The sequence below is a fragment of the Hydra vulgaris genome, chromosome 01 (assembly GCF_038396675.1).
Source record: "Hydra vulgaris chromosome 01, alternate assembly HydraT2T_AEP".
Lineage (NCBI taxonomy): Eukaryota > Metazoa > Cnidaria > Hydrozoa > Anthoathecata > Hydridae > Hydra > Hydra vulgaris.
Genome location: NC_088920.1, coordinates 30,779,784 through 30,802,352, shown reverse-complemented (window position 1 = coordinate 30,802,352; position 22,569 = coordinate 30,779,784). Strand labels below are relative to the sequence as shown.

The 22,569-nt window shown below is 26.8% G+C and overlaps 2 long non-coding RNA genes across 2 annotated transcripts; one reads left to right on the top strand and one right to left on the bottom strand.

Moving 5' to 3' along the window:
* Window positions 1-3,844: 3,844 nt before the first annotated feature.
* LOC136074863 (uncharacterized) lies at window positions 3,845-4,675 on the bottom strand. Its single transcript, XR_010635513.1, has 3 exons — window positions 4,540-4,675; window positions 4,155-4,330; window positions 3,845-3,976 (listed from the first exon to the last, which is right to left on the bottom strand). It is a non-coding gene; the product is annotated as an uncharacterized LOC136074863 (long non-coding RNA).
* Window positions 4,676-9,771: 5,096 nt separating this feature from the next.
* On the top strand, window positions 9,772-14,967 carry LOC136074862 (uncharacterized). Its single transcript, XR_010635512.1, has 3 exons — window positions 9,772-9,985; window positions 14,491-14,558; window positions 14,872-14,967. It is a non-coding gene; the product is annotated as an uncharacterized LOC136074862 (long non-coding RNA).
* Window positions 14,968-22,569: the final 7,602 nt, after the last annotated feature.

The window sequence follows — 22,569 nt, the reverse complement described above, 5'->3', positions numbered from 1 at the left end:
GAAAAATAGGTATCCTATTTTTCTCGGTATCTAGAACATAACTTAGGACTATCAAAATCTTTATATTTTGATAGTCCTAAGTTATGTTATCGGTATCTAGAACACCCTAGGACTATCAAAACCTTTATATTTTGATAGTCCTAGGGTGTGACTCATTAGGAGGATGAGTATTTCAAGCCATCCCTTAATGTCAGTAAAAAGATATTGTACGCAAAACGAGTATCACTTAAAACTATACCCTAACCATGATCCTAATGACTATGTAGTAGGCTATGTAATGACTAGGGTAGATTTTAAAATACTTGTTTTAAGGTTTGATGCCTACTCTGACCATATATTATATTTTCCCAGAGTTGAGCATATTGAAAGCGCTTCATGTGAGTTCAATTCTAAATTTGATGCGTTGGTCTGTTGATATGATCAAGGATCAAATCCAGATTTACATTCTCGGAGACCTTCAGTAGAATCAGTATTTGGGGCCCGCATCATTTATAATTAATAAAATTGCATAATAAAACAAAGATCCTCGTTTTTAAAATTTAATATTTTTAACAAACCCCTTAAAACGTCTGGTCCTAGGCTGGAAAAGCCCTGGGCTGGATTTACCTAGTCTGTCTATTGGTAAATCTGGCTCTAACCAGAGTTATTAATAAGGCCGAAAATAGCAAGGCCACATGTTACAAGACCGAGTAGAAGGCTGCACTTTGCAAACAAATGTCAAGAACTTATTTTTCGTCTGTAAGCACAGTCTAAAAATTAACAACTGGCACTTAAAACAGGAATTTTTAAAAACATCATCTCCTACACCCTGAATGTGTTAAATATAGTAAAATAACACTGGATTGAAAATTTTTTTTTTATAAAAAACATTTTTTATATAATCGCTTAAAATCAATTAAATCTAAAAAGCAATTAAATTTAAAATAACAATTTTTATAAAAAATTAGTATTCTTTTTGAAATTTTTATATAGTTTTGCTTGTTTTGAGTACCAGGTTAATCTTCCTTAGAATAACTTATTTTTTCAAAATTTTAGGGACCCGCCATATTTCAAAGGGTCTTGAGCTACCCCTAACAATGACGTATTTAAAATTTTTTGAGCATACCGATCATACCTCCGCGGACGCATTAAAACCTTGTTTATTTTTTTTACCTACGACTTAACAATCGGTAGTGTCGGAATTGGCGCGAAAATATATATTTTTAATTATAAAGTTAGTATTATTTTATTCAATACATTCAGGGGTAGGAGATGTTTTTTCAAAATTTTTGTTTCAAGAGCCACCCTTCAAAACATATAAATAAAATTGGTTTTAAAAATATCTTTTTATCAGTATTTTTTTAAATAAAAAACGCCTTTTATTTTTAAATGTCTAATATTAGATCTTTATTTAAAAAATCGAAAAGTAAATAAATTGAGACCTTAAAAATAAACTTATCAAATTAAACAGGGTATAACAATATTTAAAAGAAAATGTATTTAAAGGTAATTAAAAGGTATTTAATGATACAACAATTCAAAATAAACAAAAAATTGCTATAACACTATTTAAATAGTAGGATAAACTATAAAAAAACAACAACAAAAAAAACACAACAAAAGCAACCTTTAGAATGTGTGTGTTTACATTGCCTAATTAATGGATCATACGGTTTTTACATAATATACCGTTCATCGTACAACTATGTTACGAGGGCTTTTATCATGTTGTAGAGGATGATTTAAAGATCCAAAAGGTGTCATATATGTTTTTGAAGACTTAATAATAATAGAATAACGTTTTATAATAATGTAAAAGGGAGTAAATACAAAATTACCTTTTCACATGTATAACTTTAGAAAAACCATATACGCCAATCAAAATTGCAAATGTGACACTTGCCTTAAATACCTCTATAAAAAATGTAAATCATTATTACAACATTAAACAGTATATTTTAAGTCCTAATCTTAATAAGAAAACAAGTTCAAAGTTTAACATTTTTAGATGAAAACTTAAAAAATAAATAAAAAGTAAAAAAATTAACTCTAAACAACAACATAATTAACATTAACTCTAATCAACTAAATAACATTAACTATAATTAACTAAATAACCTGAACTCTAGACAACTAAATAAAATTAACTCTAATCAACTAAATATCCTTCTCTCTAGACAACTAAATAAAATCTCTTTAATCAACTAAATAACCTTAACTCTAATCAACTAAATAACCTTAACTCTAGTCAACTGAATAAACTTAACTCTAACTCTAATCAACTAAATAACCTTAACTCTAGTCAACTAAATAAACTTAACTCTAATCAACTAAATAACCTTAACTCTAGGCAACTAAATAACATTAACTCTAATCAACTAAATAACCTTAACTCTAATCAACTAAATAACCTTAACTCTAGACAACTAAATAACATTAACTCTAATCAACTAAATATTCTTGTCTCTAGACAACTAAATAAAATAAATTTAATCGACTAAATAAACTTAACTAACTCTAATCAACTAAATAACCTTAACTCTAGTCAACTAAATAAACTCTAACTCTAATCAACTAAATAACCTTAACTCTAGACATCTAAATAACATTAACTCTAATCAACTATATAACCTTAACTCTAGGCAACTAAATAACATTAACTCTAATCAACTAAATAACCTTAACTCTAATCAACTAAATAACCTTAACTCTAGACAACTAAATAACATTAACTCTAATCAACTAAATATTCTTGTCTCTAGACAACTAAATAAAATCTCTTTAATCAACTAAATAAACTTAACTAACTCTAATCAACTAAATAACCTTAACTCTAGTCAACCAAATAAACTTAACTCTAACTCTAATCAACTAAATAACCTTAACTCTAGACAACTAGTACAAAAGATTCTTTGACGGCATGAAATGATAAGTTTTGACCCAAAACTGGATCCTGTAAACCAAAAACACCATTAATCATACTTTGAACAGAATGGATCACAGTGTCTGATAACATCTGATTGGTTTTAATATCATTCAAATCATCATCAGAAAGATTAGTCTTATAAATTACATTTGCTTCAAAAAATTCTTCATCATTATCAGAAAGAAAAATTACCTGTTCCTCCATTAATCTATCATTTTTAATGGATTTTTCAACAATTTCTAATTTAACTGTGTCGGCTGAGTAAAATTCTTCTGTAATAAATATTTTTGAAGCAGCTATAGCCTCGACTTTTCTAGATCCAACACGTTTAAATGGAAGTTTTATTGGTTTCCGAATAGGTATTTGGATGTGTTCCTTTAATGAATTACTTAATTTATCATTTAACCGGCAAACAGGAATACCAGATTCTCTTACTCTTTTTTTGTTCAACTTTTCAATAAGTGAAGAAAGAGTTTTGTGTAGTAGCATGATTTCATCTGAGTTTTCATCAAACTCAAATGATAAATTTTTCACTGTATTTAACATCTCCCTTACATCTACACCAGAATAAATGGGTTGAGCATATTTACATGACTGTTTCTGATTGACAATAACAGTCTGATCTTGTTTTAGAGGCAACAATGCCTTGAATGAGTTAAAAGTTGTTTTTTCATGCTCTATTTCATAATTTTCGGCGTCTAAATTCAAGTATGGAGAATTCCTATAAAGAACAGATAAAGCATTCCAAGACCATGCAGGATACTTCCGGAATACAACAAAAAAGTGCTTGCATAAGTAAGCTGTTGATAGCCAATCAACGCAGGTACATTTTGGCATACTAATCTCATCACCAAATGATATAAAATATTGAACTGAAGTATCAAAGGTACTAGATTGTGAAAAAATACCAGGTTTAATCATACAACTTTGTTTAAATCCATGCAATCAGCAGTGGACTTTCGCTTTAAACAATGCTTAACAAAACTGTGCGGGCGATTGTAGAGATATTTTGGCACCCAACAAGCATATCTTCTGTATCGGGCATCCATTTTGAAGTTGAAATCAGTGTAACTAAAATTTGCGGATACAATAAAAACAACACTTAAGACATTATTCTGTACAAAATTAAATACATAATTTCTTTATTTAAAGTGAAGTTAAAATTTTAGTACAGAAAAAGTATATCATAGAAAAATATTAGTTGCCTTGACTTCAATATGTAACAAATGCTTGGGGAAAAAACACAAACCTTTCTAGTTTATCAGTGAAAAATTCCTCTGTCAATAAAGTCAACATTCCAGTCAATGATGAACTATTGTATCTTTTTAAATAGGAATATTTAAAAGATGCATTTTGCCTCTCGACACCATTGTTTGTGTTACAACTGATAAGTAGACGATTTTGTCTGTAGCAGCAGATCCACCTCTACATTAAAACAACATTTTATTTTACAAACTCAAACCATGTAAAGATTTTAAATACATCTATAATCAAATAAAAGTATAGAGAGTTGACTCATGGTTAATAATAAATACCTTCTTTATTGGAAACCAATAAGTTTCAATATGTTTTAATTTAGAAAAACTTTCAAGTCTCGAGAATTCTGAAAACTCTAACACTTGTGTGGCTTTTACCTCCTCTTCACAAGTTTTTAACCAAGCAAGACCTCGCAATATACTCAAAATTTCATCTTTTCTGCTGTAGCAACCGTTTGCTGTCTTTTTAAGCCAACGATCCCACACTTGTTCTTTATGAAAATCGCATATAAAAACTTCACACCCTAATAAAAAAACAAAAAAAAGAAATTATAATCAGCATGACATTCATTTCAGCAACAATTTGTGTTTAAGATTGGTTAATATAAAAGAAAACAAAGAAATCATTTTTATAAGCAAATAAATTAAGATAAACAGTAAGAAACAAACCAATAAAAACAGTTTCCACAGCTCGTATTTCTTCATTACAATAATCAGTCACACAATATAAGGGTTTCAGATCAATATTCCTATCCTTTATTACATTCAGTGCTTTTTTAATTGATTCAAAGGTTTCATTTTTGAAACAAATGTTGCTACAATTTGGAAATCAACATTAGTTTTTACAACTAAAAAAAACAAGGGCAACGAATACCGAGTGGTTTTGTATATCGCATCTAAAAAGATCATTTCATTTCCATATTTATTGAGCAGTTTCTTTTGCCAGCCTGCTTGGTAAACAAAAAGGAACTCGTCTTGACATTCACTAACTTTTGGCTCATAATAGATGTTAAGAGAGTCATCTCTATTCTTCCACTCTTTTATTTTGCCTTCTAAGCATTCCTGATCAATGTTTGAGAATCTAAAAAAAATTAATGCGTTAATTGAAAAAATATTAAAACTACCTTAAAATTTAAATGGGATTCTGTCCTTGATTTTTTTCACGATGGCCCTTAGGTAAAATTTTTTTGTCTTCCTGCTGACAGATGTGCTTCTTAAGTTATCTCATGGATACAGGCTAGCATGGAATCGCTCATTTCATCTCAATGATTTCTAGTCAAATCTCACGCTTCTATATGGTTTTCTTCTCATTGTGCTGCTCCAATATCTAATCCTAATCATTACTTCCTTATCTATCCACCAAAAAAAATCTTCAGAAAGCAATTATCTGTTTACCATTGCTAGAAACTATTATAAAAAGATTAAGTCATTCTTAGGTTTCCAAATCTCATATTTTATCTCAGAAATTAGGATATTGAGACTTCCAGAGAATCTTCATTAGTGTTGAGTACTCTTATGAGATTACTGAATGTAATAAAGGATTGGAATATTGATCTGAAACCCTTATATTGTATGACTGATTATTATAATGAGGAAATACGAGCTGTGGAAACTGTTTTTATTGGTTTGTTTCTTACTGTTTACCTTAATTTATTTGCTTATAAAAATGATTTCTTTGTTTTCTTTTATATTAATCAATCTTAAACACAAATTGTTGCTGAAATGAATGCAATGCTGATTATAACTTCTTTTTTTTTGTTTTTTTTTTAGGGTGTGATGTGCCATCCAATGCCTTAAGTCAAGCAAATCCGAGTCAATTTAACTGTCCAGAATGTTTTTATGATTCAATGCTTTTCCAAACATTTGCTAGAAGGCTGTCAGACAATGAAGATCAATGAGGATGCAGCAAAACATTTTAAAAGGAAAAATAAAAACCAGGACGCAAAATTAAAAAAAAGAATTTACAAAAAACTTTGCTTTGAATTTTTGATCTTTAATTTTTTGTAAAGTCTCACCATCATTAACAGTGCACTGCAATATGCAGGGGTGGGCTGCTGAAAAAAAAATGAATGACTCCAGCTCCAAGTTTATTCAAACTAATAGCTCTGACTCTGGATTTAAGTTTTTTGGAATGTATGGCTCCAGCTCTGATTGTCATTTTTTTCTGGGACTCCGAATCCTTTAAATATTTTTTTATGTATTAAAAAAATTCATTCTATGTAAATACCATTATCAGTTTTATTAATTTATTTATAAATTATCAAATAGACATAGGTTGTTCCAGAATTTTACAACAATAATTGATAAATAGAATTAGAAACTGTATAAATAAAAATTTAAGCTAAAGGGAGCAGAGGAGCAGGTCTTCTTATAATGGCTCGGGCTCCTATTGACACTTCTGGCTCCAGTTCCCCACCCCTGGCAATATGCCTATAGTGCAATATGAAAAAACAAAAACAAAGTAAGCTTCCTATTGCGGCTAATATTCACTAAATTTTTTTTTCTAAATTATTTTTGAGGTTGAATATGTAACTTGTGACTTGACTTGAAGTTCAAGTCAAATCACATTGGCATTGTAGCTAAAGTCAAGTTCCAAGTCTTATTTTAGTTTGCCAAGATAAGTAAAAAAAAAAAGAGAGTGATTTATATATTTAGCTGTAAATTTTTAACTCAAATTGGACAGATTTTAAGTCTTAAGACCATAGCTCTGTTTACAATAAACTGTTATTAACAGCTGCATTATGACTTTGACTTAAAATCATTCTGCAGCACACAACAGAATAATTAAACCTTTAGCTTTCTGTTGTGTTTTAAAAACAAATAAGAAGCACATAGCTATTACTCCCCTAGGATTGCCAAACAACTTGACATTTTAATAAAATAATATATAACACATAAAGATCTTGAATAATAAACATAACATAGGTATATAAAATATTTTGTTTAAGATGTACAGCAAATATTTTTAATGAAAAATATAATATTAAATGAAGAAATTAACGCAACACTAATTCAAGAAATATAATACTAATTAAACTAACTATATTACTAACATACTAAAATACTAATAAGTAATGGAATTAATAACTGAAGAAATAAAATAATAAAGTATATAAATATATTATTAGGCAGAGTAGTATATGTCAAATACAGTACTGGGAGTATTTGAAATACTATTTTTGGTACTTTCTTTGTATGTGTATTTTAAATACTTTTGTTGGAAGTATTTAGCGTTTTTACTTAAAATACTTTTGATTAGTATTTTGTACTCATTACAAATACCTGTAATTCAAATACTTCTTCAAACATCAACAATGCACATGCATATTAAACTAATTGTTTGTCAAAGTTTCACTCTACCATTATTTATTCTGATTTATTTATTGTTTTATGCTTATTACTGTCTACCTTAATTTCATTAGGGTAATTATTAAATTATTTCATATTTTTCAAATAAATTTTGAAAATAGCCATAGTTGTAAGTTTTGGTAAAGTATTTAGTATTTTCAATACTTTTTAAAAGTATTTTTATTTTAAATACTTTGAAGTATTTTTATTTTAAAAACTTTTATAAAGTATTTTACCCAGCACTTCTCAAACAAACAAAAAATAATGCAAAATTAGAACATATTAATACTGCTAGATTGTCAAGACTGCTACCTGATTTTCTTTTGCTTTTACATATTTCTGCTTTTTACTTGAATTTCGATCAAAGCCATGGTGACAGTCAAATCTTTTTATTGACAGAACAATATAAGGAGTTTTATAAAAGTCTGAAGACATTTCCCACAATACTCTGTGCTTATCAGCATGCGTATCTAAAAAAATATTTAACTTATAAAATCTGTTTTGAATATTATGTATCTATATTTATTGTAATAGAAATAAGGAATAAATCTTTATTTCTATCAACATTATTTAAATAAAAGGAAAACTAGCCATGTGTGTACAATGTATGAAACAGTTAAGTTGAACAGAAATGATTATTAGAAGACTTCAAAATCAAACCAAATATAATGATTCAAATACCTGTATTACCAAAGTTCTTTGGGGTTGAAAAGGCAGCATACCGAACAGAATTATATATCTCATAATTTTGAAGACATAGATCAGCTTCTTCCACCGAATCACAAATGTAAATGCACATGTTATCTAAAATTTTAAATGTTGATCTACTTTTAGAGTTTAAATCTTTTTATTCAATCAAAATTTCAGTATAACTATGAAAAATTGGCTTAAAACACAAATAAACAAAAACCTTGTAAACCTAATATGTTGTTTTGTTCATTATCTAAAACAAGACATTGTGAAGCTTCCTCAATAGAATTGCAAATGTGTGTTGTATTTTTTTCTGAAACTAACAATTGTGTTTTATTAACTTAAAAATATGCATTTTGTACCAAATACGTTAATATTTTTACATAGTTCAAATCAATATAAATCACAAAAAATTAATCAAATAACCTTGCACATTTACAAAATCTTCTGCTTCATCATTTGACGTGTCAGTTATGTTATCATAATCTGATAAATCTGAACTAAAATAATAAGTTTTTTACATAATAAGTATGTATATATAGGCTTATTATTATTATTATTGTTATTATTATTATTATTATTATTATTATTATTATTATTATTATTATTATTATTATTATTATTATTATTATTATTATTATTATTACTATGCATTAGAACTTTCATTTTTTTAATGATAAGCCTATATATATGCTTATTATTGATAAGCCTATATATATAGGCTTATCATTTAAAAAATGAAAGTTCTAATACATAGTTACTATGTATTACTATGTAATACTATGATAGTATTAATAATAATAATAATAATAATAATAATAATAATAATAATAATAATAATAACAATAATAATAATAACAATAATAATAATAATAATAATAATAATAATATTATGTTTCAAAACTTTCATTAAAAATTTTTTTTTTACAAAACTATAATTTTATTATATTATCATTGTAATATTTAGTAAACAATTCGATTATACTATTTTGCCTATTTGGTATTTTTTTTTAATTATTCATGTTTTGTTAAATTAACTAATGGAAACCCTATATATCTTATTAAAACTACCTTTTCATTGCCACATCTATTCTTAATCGTTACGATTTTTGTGGAGTAGGTACAAACGGCGGGGCGGAGCGCATCAGCGGGGCGGATCATTTAAACGGTACAGACAGCGGGGCGGATCATTTAAACGTTACTTAAGCGAATCATATTTCATAAAATAAACACAAAAAATACAATTTAGATATAGTTTAATTTAATTAAAAAATATATTTAGTAGATTTTTGCGTATTATAATTTTAATGAATTTTATTTTATTAATTTTATGAACTCAAAAAACAAAGTGACCCTCCAATTTATATCCGCACAATTATATTAAATGATCTGCCTAATATTTTGATTATTTACATCAAACTCTATAAGTTTAAATGATTTTCCTACCAAAAACCACCCAGTGAAAAATAAAACCGCGTCCCACATGGGTTCCGCGTGGGTTTCGTGTGGGATTGATGGGATTTATGTGGGACGGATTTTCCCATGTGGTATCCGTATGGAAATTTGTCACCTTAAACCCATGTGGGTAATCCCACATGGGTTACATGTGGGAACCATGTGGTATTTACACACATGGGAAATCCCACGTGGGTTTCCTGTGGGATTTGCATGGGAATTAATTTAAAAGCTGGAAACTAAAAAAAATTTTTAAATCGACATTGCATTGCGTTACGTTTATATTGTGTGAAAATATTTTATATTAATAAAGAGAATGGCAAGCAAGTATGTAAGTACCACGAATAATTTTTATCTTTCCTTATAGAAATAAGATTAAGATTTGTGCAAATAGATGTATTATTAGGATAATGTAATAGTTATTTGAATATAGATCTTGAGTAAATTATTTGCAAACAATTAACTGATGCAAGTTGAAATGTTGTCAAAAACCAATCTTGCATGCATGGGACACTGCAGTGTCCCACAAAGAAATGCAGGTTTGAAAGTCAAAGAATTCCAATTTTTCTTTATTAAAAAAAGAAAAAAATAGGATGGGTTTCTGTAACTTTTTTTATGCTCCAAAACTTTTAACTTTAGATATAATAAAGTCCTTAAGACTTAAGGGACTTACGAACTACATTGAGGAACAAAAACAGGATATTTACAGAAACTTTTCAATTTTTAATCTGGAGTACCACAGTGTTATTGATAATAAAGCCTCTGGGTCCAGTTTTCAAAGTAATATGATCTAAGTAATGTTTAAATAAAATAATATGCTTTAAAATGCATATAGTTATACATATAACTCCTGATAGTTAAATATATGTATAACTAGTTATACATATAATTTGTTATAAAAACTTATTTTTTAAGGTTATGCTTGAATAAATTAGTACCAATTAATTCAAATTCAAGATTTAGTTAAGTTTCAAGTTAATGTTCTTATTTATTCTTTGTTTTTGTTAATTTTATATTTATTTGTTCAAATTTATCAGTTAGTACTATATTTTACTACAGTAAGAATGTTTATCATTGTTGAACGTGATTTTATGTTGTTATTGATGTTAAATTTATTACGTTTCAATAACTCAGATTGAATCTTAACTGAATTATTGTAAGCTTTGTAGGGGTTTGTTGTATATCAAATGGTGTTGTAAATAAAGTAAAAATAATATATATATATATATATATATATATATATATATATATATATATATATATATATATATATATATATATATATATATACTATATTAATGCTAGTCTACAAAGTTAAAATCAATTTAGAGCATTGTTATTAGTTCTTTTGCGATTCGCACTTCCACTTCTGTCTCTCAAATTTATAAAATAGGTGGTCAAAGCTTGCTCAATAGGTAGGTTCTCAGCATAACAATGCTTTTTTCTTACACTTTCTAAAGAGAAATATGGCAAATTGATTACTTATTTTACTTAAATCGTAGGGTCATCTATGCATAATGATGTCAGATGATGACCCGGTTCGTTGAACAACTTCACCCTTTATCAAACTCAGTCAATTTTTTGCCATCTCCCATTGAAAATGATGTCAGTTTTTGTTATCGTATTATGATGGTATATCTGAATTGTTAATATAATATAAAAAATGCATATACCATCAATTTTTTTCTGGTTCAATTATACATTTATTCTCAACAGTACTAAAAGTAAAAAAAAAAAAAACATAAATTGTTCTTTCAGATAAGCAAGCTAATTTCTGAATTTAAATTGTTTTCCTATGATCCTCTACAGTTTTAAGCAACAAAAGCAAGAAGTTTTTAGACCACATTGTTGGTGTAAATACCTCTAAAACCTGCTCATAGCTAGCATAAATTGTTTTACTTTTTTTTAAAATAAAATATTTTACTTTTTTTTTTAATTCAATTTTTTAATTGACATTATTTTGGTCTTAACATCCCCTCCCCATTGTCAATTATTGTTAAACTCACACTGCCCCTCTATCTACTGGCATCATTTATGGATGATCCCATAGCCTAAATACTATATATATATATATATATATATATATATTATATATATATATATATATATATATATATATATATATATATATATATATATTATTTTTACTTTATTTACAACACCATTTGAGATACAACAAACCCTTAGAAAGCTTACAATAATTCAGTTAAAATTCAATCTGAGTTATTGAAACGTAATAAATTTAACATCAATAGAAAAGTAAAGCTGTCATCATTTAAAATGTAAAGGGTGTTGTCAAATATGTTGATAGTAAAATTAAGTTACTAATAAAATCACATTCAACAATGATAAATATTCTTACTGTAGTAAGAATTAGTACTAGTTAACAAATTTGAACAAATAAATATAAAATAGTGAAAAAACAATGAACAAATAACTTGAACTTGAACTAAATCTTAAATTTGAATTAATTGGTTCTAATTTGTTCAAGCATAACCTTAAAAAATAAGTTTATATAATAAATTTTATGTATAACTAGTTATACATATAGTTAACTATCAGGAGTTATATGTATCACTGCATGCATTTTAAAGCATTTTATTTAATTTATATATTACTTTAGGTCATATTACTTTGAATACTGGACCCAGCGACTTTATTCCCAATTACACTGTGGTACTCCAGATTAAAAATTAAAAAGTTTCTGTAAATATCCTGTTTTTGTTCCTCAATGTACTTCGTTAGTCCCTTAAGTTTTATGAACCTTATTATATAAAAAGTTAAAAGTTTTGGAGCCTAAAAAAAGTTACAGAAACCTCCCTATCTCCCCCCTATTTTAATTTTTTTTTTAATAAAGAAAATTTGACTTTCAAACCTGCATTTTTTTGTGGGACACTGCAGTGTCCCATGCATGCATGCTTGGTTTTTGACAACATTAGAACTTGCATCAGTCAATTGTTTGCAGATAATATACTCAAGAACTATATTCAAATATCATATGAACATGTTAGAGAATGTTCATATGATATTTGAACATCATAAATTTAATAATATTGTTGTGAAATGTTATATAAATAATTCCATAATAGATTATGATATGAAAATAAGATAGGATATGAAGGCAATGATCAAAGAATAAATTTACTTATAGAAATTTAAATGTTTGTTTATTAGTTTCAGAATATTATATTATGTGTGACTGCGGCCTTCTATAATAACAGGCCTTGACATCGCGCAACAAAGTTGTTAAACTGAAGGCCAATTCCTAATACTGTGTTTACATTTTCATCTTTTAACATTAGACAAAAGTTTGTGTTTGCGCTTTTTTAATAAATTTTAAAATGTGATTGGTTTATAAATTAGATAGCCCAACATCAAGACGATATTGTTGTAAAGTTCAAGGCGTTAACTTTGTAAGGTAATAATATTGTCAAACTAACGATAAGTTTTTTTAATAATTAAAATGCCTTTAAAATGCTGTGTATCTCTTTGCAAGTCGAACTATCTCAACTACAACAAAAATATCAATTTATACAACTACTATATCAATTACAACTACAACAAAAATATCAATACTCAACTACGACAAAAATATTAATTTATAAATTCCCGAAGAATCTAGAGGAGAGAAAAAGATGTAGTGAAGCTATCCCAAGAACTGGTTTTATTGTTACAGACTATACAGCATTATGTCAACTGCATTGGCCAAATGAAGCACCTTTTGAAAGCAAATATGGGAAGCAACGACCTTTAAACCCACCATCTGTTTTTAAAATATTCCGCCTAGTTGTTTAGCCACACCAGCAAGTAAAGTTAGAAAAAATGTAACTTCAAGCGGTTTTCGAAGCATTTTACCAGATGAGTTAAATGATTTTCTAAAAGAGGATGAAATTATATTTGACGATATTCAATTTTGTTAAGTGATAATAACGATGTTATTGTTTTCCAGCTTAATAAAAAAAGTTTACACATACAATCAAAAATGTACAAACTTGGTGTTTCATTATTTATTTTAGTAATTTTCAATGATTATTCATTTGTAGCTAACCATAATGGCACAATTTGTAATATTTCATATTTAGCTGTAAACAAATTAAAGTTAATAAAAACAAAATCAGCTTTATTTGAAGCAGTTAGATTTTTAAAAAATAAAGAAAGTTCGCTTTAATCAAATATTCTATTCGAACACCTTAATGCTATGAGAAAAGTTAATGTTGGTGAAGTTTTATATACTTCAGATATTATATGTAGAGCACATGAGTATTTTGCTATGCGACGAAGTTTATATGATTGTTTGTGTATTGACTACAAGTTGCCAAGTATAAGGACTTTAACCCTGTTGAGATATATTAATAAAACTTTTTTTTGCTTGAATCAACTTTTGTTGGTGTTTTTTATTGTTGGTGATTTTTATCGTTACCATTTTTAGCAAAAAAAATTAAAAATACAGTTATCTTTCTAATATATAGATATATACTTTGTTATGGTTCTGCTTGTTATTGATACTATTTAATATTACATAAATATTCTTAATGAAATTTGAAATACGAAAAGCATGATTATCTTTTAACAATTTTTTGGTTTTCTTTTTATATTTCCGTTTTTACTAGAGATTATTATTAGAAAACATAGACTGCCATTACACCCTACCTAATATAAAAATATATCAATATAAGTAAAAGTGAAAGTTTAATCGGCCTTCAGTTTTTCCGGCATTTTGCGCGATGTCAAGGCCTGTTATTATAGAAGTCTACATCATTGAAAAAGTAAGTTTTTACATTTTTGTTTTTGTTTTTTTTGTTTAACTACTAATCCTTATTGATCACTTTTTTTCAGGATTCTCCTCATGGGTTCAAGCTCATTACGCATAATATGTGTTCAATTACGCATAAACGTTAGTCATTGTAAGTAATAAATTAGGAAATAATTATTTGTGAAATATTGTAGTCAATAATGACTTCAAACTGGCTAATAATTAAAATTGCTCGACTAATAAGGTTCCTTATTAAAGTTGCTCTCTTTCTCTCTCTCTCTCTCTCTGTCTCTCTCTCTCTCTCTCTCTCTCTCTCTCTCTCTCTCTCTCTCTCTACTATATATATATATATATATATATATATATATATATATATATATATATATATATATATATATATATATATATATATATATATATATATATATTTATATATATTTGTATTTATATATTTTTTTTTTTAGAAAATATTTGAAGAAAGTTAGAAGATACTAAAAACCTTGGTATTATACAAGCCGAAGCGATTTAATTAATTCAATTGACAAAAAACGGCGTGTCAATCGCAAAAGAAAAAATAATATTTTTAATATTCGTTTTGGATGTATTAATTAATAGCATTTATTTTTAAATAAATTCATTTAGCAACACGTTTTTTAATTTTATAAAATTTCGTCATAATAGTTTAAGGTAAATCCCACATAGGTTATAGGTGGAAAACATCACATGTAAAAGATCAAAAATGCTACACGTTTTGAATACCAAATGGGATAAAGTAGCAAATAGCAGATTAAGTTAAGCCTCTCTGAAAGCTTCGATGATTAATTTTAAATTACTATTTAAGTAATTTTTAAATTAAAAGAATTTTAAAAATTATCATAGCAACATTCGGACTTTCATTTGTCTAGTATTGACTACTTTTATACCATTTGGATTAAAATATGTGGCATTTAAGATCTTTAACATGTCGTATTTTCCACCTATATCCCATGTAGGATTTACCACATAAAACCCATGTGGGATTTACCATATGAAACCCACATGGGACAAAATAATTATCCCCATATGGGTTACATATGGTAAAAACCCACGCGTATCCCATATGGAATCCATGTGGGATTTACCATATGAAACCCACATGGGACAAAATAATAATCCCCACATGGGTTACATGTGGAAAAAATCTACGCGTATCCCATGTGCGCTTTTTCACTGGGTCTGCCTAATATTTTGATAATTGGGATCAAACTTTATAAGTTTTAATAATTGTTCTACCAAAAACAACGCAACCCACCAATTTATATCAAGTGATCCACCAAATTTTATGAAGTGATCCGCCTAATATTTTGATTGTTTGTATCAAATTCTATAAACTTTAATGATTGTAGTACCAAAAAACAACGTGATCCGCCAAATTGTATCAAGTGGTCCCCCAAATTTTATGGAGTGATCCACGGAATACTTTCATTGTTTGAATCAAATTGTATAAATGTTAATGGTTGTTCTACAAAAAAACAACATAATCAGCAAATTTATGTCAAGTGATCCGCCATATTTTATGAAATGATCAGCCTAATATTTTGATTATTTGAATCAAACTCCTTTAATTTTAATGATTGTTCTACCGAAAAACAACGTGATCCGCCAATTATATCAAGTGATTCGCCAAATTTTATGAAGTGATCTGCCTAATATTTTGATTGTTTGAATCAAACTTTATAAGTGGTAATGGTTGTTCTACAAAAAAACAACGTGATCCGCCTATTTATATCAAGTGATCCGCCATATTTTATGAAGTGATCAGCCTAATATTTTAATTTTTTGAGTCAAACTCGTTTAATTTTATTGACTATTCTCCCAAAAAACAACGTGATCCGCCAATTATATCAAGTGATCCAGCAAATTTTATGAAGTGATCCGCATAATATATTGGTTGTTTGAATCAAACTCTATATATTTTAATGATTGTAGTACGGAAATTAACGTGATCCGCCAATACGTATCAAGTGATCCGCCAAATTTTATGAAGTGATCCGCCTAATATTTTGATTGTTTGAATCAAATTCCTTTAGTTTTAATGATTGTTCTACCAAAAAACAACGTGATCCGCCAATTTGTATAAAGTGATCCGCAAAATTTTATGAAGTGATCCGTCTATTATTTTGGACATTTTAATCAAATTCTATAAATTTTAATGGTTGTTCTACAAAAAAACAACATGGTCAGCAAATTTATATCAAGTGATCCGCCAAGTTTTATGAAGTGATCAGCCTAATTTTTTGATTATTTGAATCAAACTCCTTTAATTTTTATGATTGTTCTACCAAAAAACAACGTGATCCGCCAATTTGTATAAAGTGATCCGCCAAATTTTATGAAGTGATCCGCCTAATATTTTGATTGTTTGAATCAAACTCCTTTAATTTTAATGATTGTTCTACCAAAAAACAACGCGATCCGCCAATTTGTATCAAGTGATCCGCCAAGTTTTATGAAGTGATCCGTCTATTATTTTGGACGTTTGAATCAAATTATATATATTTTAATGGTTGTTTTACAAAAAAACAACATAATCAGCAAATTCATATCAAGTGATCCGCCAAATTTTATGAAGTGATCAGCCTAATCTTTCGATTATTTGAATCAAACTCTATAAGTTTAAATGATTTTCCTACCAAAAACCAACGTTATCCACCAATTATATCAAGCGATCCGCACATTTATATTAAATGATCTGCCTAATATTTTGATTATTGGGATCAAACTTTATAAGTTTTAATAATTGTTTTACCAAAAAAAAACGCGACCCGCCAATTTATATTAGGTGATCCGCCAAATTTTATGAAGTGATCCGCATAATATTTTGATTGTTTGAATCAAATTCTATAAATTTTTATGGTAATGATTGTAGTACCGAAAAACAACGTGATCCGCCAATTTATATCAAGTGATCCGCCTAATATTTTGATTGTTTGAGTCAAACTCCTTGAATTTTAATGATTATTCTACCAAAAAACAACGCGATCCGCCAATTATATCAAGTGATCCGCCAAATTTTATGAAGTGATCCGCCTAATATTTTGATTGTTTGAATCAAACTCAATAAGTGGTAATGGTTATTCTACAAAAAAACAACATGATCCGCTAAATTATATCAAGTGATCCGCCATATTTTGTGAAGTGATCAGCCTAATATTTTGATTTTTTGAATCAAACTCCTTTAGTTTTAATGATTGTTCTACCAAAAAACAACGTGATCAGCCAATTATATCAAGTGATCCGCTTAACATTTTGATTGTTTGAATCAAACTCTTCAAAGTTGAATGATTGTTTTACAAAAACAAAAAAAAAACAAAAAACGTGATACGCCAATTTATATCAGGCGATCTACCTAAGCCAATTTTCAATTTTAAACAATGAGGTGGCATACCTGAAGGAGTTAAGCTGTTTCATAACTCAACAGGAGAGTAATTTCTTTCATTAAGGTCATCGGTATCATTTTGATCAACATAAATTCAACAATCAATTGATAAATTTTGACCTCACCCGGCAGATATTGAAGCACTACTTCACTGATTGATAATGCAGATTTAATGTTTTTTGCTTAAAAACAAAATGTGTCTTGACAATACAAAAAAGAAAAAAACGCAATGTATTAAAACCATATAGAATTAATATTAAAGTTTACCTTTTATAAATATTACCCGTAAAGAAAATTATTCTTATCTTAATTGTTTTTAATTGGATTTCATGTCACAAACTGTTAGAATATGATCAATAAGGTAAATTTCAAATCTTGATAATTTACTAAATTTAAACCATACTTCATCAGTTGGCAAACTAAACCAAAGTAATGATGAAAGGTAGAAGAACGCGGTAGAACTAAAGAAATAAATATTATAATATTATAAAATATTATTATAAAAAGTAGATTGTAAAATAGAAACATGACATGATAAAATATATAACCAGTAAAATATATTTCTACCAGCTTCGGATGACTAAAGCAAAACTAAATAACTGTTAAATATATATATATATATATATATATATATATATATATATATATATATAAATATATATATATATATATATATATATATATATATATATATATATATATATATATATATATGTATATATATATATATGGAATATTTCATAGGAAGTCAAGTATAACATAAGAAAAGTTACATGACAATATATATAGATATATATATATACAATATATATGCGTATACATACACATATATATATTTTTAATTTTTTTATTATTCCCCTCTCAAAGACCGAGAAGGCCACTACAGTAAAGGTGGCCTTTCTCTCAACTCTATAACTCCGAAAGAAGAACCTCATATATAAATATATATATATATATATATATATATATATATATATATATATATATATATATATATATATATATATACATATATATATATATATATATATATATATATATATATATATATATATATATAATATATATATATATATATACATATATATATATATATATATATATATATATATATATATATATATATATATATATATATATATATATACATATATATATATATATATATATATATATATATAATTAGTAAAAAACACTTATCTAACTTTTATCTTCGACTCGGAGTTTCACCATCGCTGGATCATCAGGAAGAGCCCACAATCAATACATCAATTCATATTAATGAATGTTTTATCATTCATATCAACAAGCTTTTATCATTAATCTGCAAGAATCTCTATTTGTAAAATACACTAACATAATTTACATATATATATATATATATATAATATATATATATATATATATATATATATATATATATATATATATATATATATATATATATATATATATATATATGTAAATTATGTTAGTGTATTTTACAAATAGAGTGCTCAATGTTCTTAAAGAACAGAGCAATAATTAATTAGTAAAAAACACTTATCTAACTTTTATCTTCTACTCGGAGTTTCACCATTGCTGGATCATCAGGAAGAGTTCTCTCCTGATGACTCTTCCTGATGATCCAGCAATGGTGAAACTCCGAGTAGAAGATAAAAGTTAGATAAGTGTTTTTTACTAATTATATATATATATATATATAAATATATATATATATATATATATATATATATTATATATATATATATATATATATATATATATATATATATATAATGTTAGTGTATTCTACAAATAGAGTGCTTAATGTTCTTAAAGAACAGAGCAATAATAAATTAGTAAAAACACTTATCTTCTTTTCTACAACAATTTGTTTCGTCATCGGTAGGCTTATCTGATGGTGATACTAATTTATATACATATATAATATATATATATTTAATAAATATATATGTATATATTATATATATATATTTATATATATATATATATATATATATAATATATATATATATATATATATATATATATATATATATAATATATATATATATATATATATATATATATATATATATATATATATATATATATATATATATATATATAATATATATTTAAGGATTTATTTGGCATTAGGTGGAGACAGTAAAGGTCTTGACATATCAAAGGTTTTCCATAAAGAATTTTCCATAAAGTTATCCTTGAAGGTCAACAGATCTTTCTCTTTTCCAATAACCTCTGGGGTTCCACAATCTTTTATGCTTGGTCCAGCATTATTTCTTTTTTCTTCTATATCAATGATCTTTTGGACAATTAAATAAAAATCTAAAGTGGCTATATTTGCTGATGATCTTGTCTTTCAACAATGTCGCATTCTTTAACATCCATTATCATATAACTCTAAACACTGTGTTAACTCTAAACACTGTTTTTACTCTAAACACAGTTATAACTCCAAACAATATTATAACTCTCAACACTGTTCTTACTCTTAACATTATTCCAACTTTAAATATTGTTATAACTCTAAACACAGATCAAACTCTCAACACTGTTTTAACTCTAAACACTATCCCAAATCTAAACATTATTCTAACTCTAAACACTATTATAACTCAAAATATTATTCTAACTCTAAACATTATTGTAACTCTAAACACAGTTAAAATATATTTGAACTCTAAATACTTCTTTAACTATCAACACTTCTATAACTCTAAACACTTTTCTAACTCTAAACACTATCCTAACTCTAAACGCAGTTATAACTCTAAACATTATTCGTACTCTAAACATTGTTCTAAATCTAAACACTGTTCTAACTCTAAATACTATTCTAACTCATCTAGTCATTCTAGTAAAAATTTCAACTAGTTATTTCAATATATTAAAATTTACATTAACAAATATCTTAAAGAATAGTTGAAAGAATCTGAAAAAGTTTTCTACAAACATTTAATGCATTTGTAAACTTTGCGCAGATTTGCCTTGTACTCTGTAAACATTGATTCGGATAGACCTACACAAGAAGAATTAAACCATTCAATACAATTTAAACACTGAATCATTGAGTCTGTCGATTTAAAAATGCTACGACATACACAATACAAAGAATATTTTGAGGTACGAACTACATTTTTCTAACAGTTCTATAGCTATCAACAGGGAACTGTGTTATTCTGTAATTTTCAAGACATGTCAGCAAACGTAGGCGCATCAAGTCCTCCCTGTATCTAAAGTTACAAGGATCTTTTCCTAAATACAGAGTAACACAGTTTGCTATAGTATAAAAGTTACACAAAAGAACTTTCTGACGGACTTCATTGCTTATGTTAAGCTCTATTTCAACAGACTGTAAGCAGGCAAATTTAGAAATTGAGTAAATGCAGTCTTTACTCGGAATGAGTTGCAGACTACAATAAATGTTGATTTGACTATCTTTACAATGGTGTTAATAGGCAGTTACCCAATGTCCTATTGTTGAACCATTAAAAATTTGAACAAAAGCCCTGCTAGAAGCATTACATAGACCAGCAAAGCACAGAATCGGGTCTTCAAGACCTTTAATATCTGGAAATTGGCGCTTACACAATAACATTGCTGCAAAATAACTTTATCATTGAGAAGCCCCATTGGATTTAAAATAAGGCTTCGATCATCATTGGTGAGATTCAAATTTTCAAATTGAAGCCATGTCTGCACACCTGCAGTAACCATTGAATTTGTATCATCACAAATTAAAATAGGTTTTCAAGTGTAGTTGGTTTCATATCTGCATTCATAACTGATGATAAAATGGAAAATTTGATAGAGAATCTTCAGGCGTTGGGAAACAGTTGTCATCAAACTTCACTCTCTTTTGCATCCTTTTTAATACACACAAAATAATAGAATAATAGTAGAAATGTAGATAACATTGTTTACAAATATAATAGAAGATAAAAAAAGATGGATAACACCTAAAAAGTTAAAATGCAAATAAAGTTATTTACATTTCAATTTAAGATAACGGAATCTCCGTATTTAAACTTGCTCCAGAGGAAAGGATACCAACATGCAAAGTTTAAGTCAACACTTTGATTCATGCTCAAACCATTTAAATTTCTAATGTCAAGATTGGCAGTATCTTATTATCTAACTTGATTAAATAAGTAAGTGATCCTGGCAAAACTATAAGGTCACTAGGAGTTATAACCTGGAGCTCTGATATTATTTTTAATACATATACTTGTCATATTTATCTTTAAACTTTTAATTATATAATAATTTATTTATGTATGCAAACATATATATATATATATATATATATATATATATATATATATACATACATATATAAATTTATTTATATATATATATTGGTATATATATATACATATCGTTATATATATATATATATATATATATATATATATATATATATATATATATATATATATATATATATATATATATTATATATATATATATATATATATATATATATTATATATGCTTGTATATGTTTATAGATATATAAGAAGGAACAAGTGACTTAAATTCTCAAATGATAGACTGATTTGTCTTTCGGGTTACATCCCAGAAAAGAGAATGCAATAAGATAACATCTTATCTACACTAGAAATGTCAGTTTTTAAAATTTTTATTATTTTTAGTAAAAAAGGTGACAAAAAATCAGGATGTAAGATGCCAAGAAAAGGCGATTTAAGTTTTATCCCTGCACCAGATGCAACTGCCA